The 1764-nt window shown below is 34.1% G+C and overlaps 1 non-coding gene across 1 annotated transcript; it reads left to right on the forward strand.

Moving 5' to 3' along the window:
• The first annotated feature begins 318 nt into the window (after positions 1-318).
• LOC132348308 (U6 spliceosomal RNA) lies at positions 319-426 on the forward strand. Its single transcript, XR_009497432.1, has one exon. It is a non-coding gene; the product is annotated as a U6 spliceosomal RNA (small nuclear RNA).
• The last annotated feature ends 1338 nt before the right edge of the window (positions 427-1764 follow it).

Below are 1764 nucleotides of genomic sequence, written 5' to 3' on the forward strand. Positions count from 1 at the left end.
TGTAGGTCGATAATCATTTTCAATGTTTCATAACACTTGCTGGAAATTATATATTCACTGGTTGGTATAATGATCAACTTTAATCTACTTTTGACTGCTTTGATACCAACTCAGGGTACACCTAATTCTATTATCTGTGTTCTCCATGGTATTCAGAAGCACTGGTTGACAGTAAAGTAACTTATGGAAAGTACATAGAATCTGACTTTTCTATTCAGGCTAGAGAACTAACTTAACCCTTAATGACTATGTAGTTCTCGATACTGTTGAAGCATTTTCTCATACAAACTAGGCATTAAGGCATGATAAACACAACCAGTGCTCACTTCAGCAGCACATAGAAAAACAATCAAAACAATACAGAGAAGATTATCATGACCTCTGAACAAGGGTGGCACAGAAATTTGTGAAGCATTCCATATTTTTAAAAGAAAAGACTATTCCATCACACAGACTACTTTTGTACTAGAATTTGCTAACTTGTAATATGGAATTTTCATTTTGGATGATAAGCAGGATTTCCTTATAAATTGCTTGGACACTGGTCACTTTTAGGAGATTTAAACTCTAGTAATTATGAGAGCTACATTGAAAAATAATTGTTCTGCAATTGTTTACCTTCATTTAGTTTAAGATTCTTAATGTTTGTAAAACTAAATTGTTTTAGGGGATGAGGCAGAAGGGTGGGCGATTTCTTTTGTAAGTGTAAAATAAATGAATATGTATTGAATATTAAAAAACAAACAAGACAAAAAAACCAAAAAACCAGCACTGGACTGAGAATCAGGAGACCTGGTTTCTGGTAATGACTCAGTCAATATCTATGACAATTTAAAAGAGTTGTTTTATTTACTTTAGTTTCTAATTTCTGGTCATACTAGATAATCACTAAGGCCTCTTCCAAGTTTGAACTTGGAAGCTACTTTCATAAAGAAGCTACATTCTTCATTGCTGAATGTGCTTTTTATTGGAGCATTTGAGTAATGCCTTCTAGCTACTCCCTGTAGGGAGTGTTTCAAATCTGGTTTCTAATGGAAGAGAAGCAAATATGGTAGCTGGAAAACTAGTAGTGCTTAAGTCCATGTCCCTCACTATTTCCTATAGAATAATAGAGAAAAACAAGACAATCAAAACTACACATGAAGGACACACTCAATGTACTTAGAGTATCACTTAATTTAAAAATAACTGGAACCAAAAAAGAAATAAGAAAAAAGCAGAAGAAGAAAAATCACAAAATGATCTCTTATGTTTCCATTATATCATAAGACTTTGAGGTCAAGCAAGAGCAGTCTAAGAAAAAGTGCAGAGAAGAAAGAAGAAAGCAGCTGGTGACAGGACTAAAGTTGAGCCAAAACACTGCCAGAAAGATTACATTCACTCTTAAGTCAGAAAATACTAACAATGTGCCTTGGTAGATCAGAGCATGCATGGCAAAGAAGGCATTTACAAGTATGTACTACTTGAAATGACAGCCCTGTAGAACTTATGGGTGGGAGGGGGAAGAAAGGACAAAAGTGACAGAGAAGCATCTTTGATGATTATGTAGAAAGAGAAAAAGCAAAAGAGGAAAAACACAGTTCCACCCTCAAGCAAACACATGTGCAAAAAAGACAAAAATTCACTAAAGAATCTAAACTTTGGAGCACTGACAGAATATGCCATTGTAAACATTAATCTTGTAAACCACACCAAATCCACAGAATGAACAGAAGAAACTGGATAAATCTAGTCAAAATTACCATAACATAACAGAAAATATGA

This window comes from Balaenoptera ricei, chromosome 14 (genome assembly GCF_028023285.1).
Source record: "Balaenoptera ricei isolate mBalRic1 chromosome 14, mBalRic1.hap2, whole genome shotgun sequence".
NCBI lineage: Eukaryota > Metazoa > Chordata > Mammalia > Artiodactyla > Balaenopteridae > Balaenoptera > Balaenoptera ricei.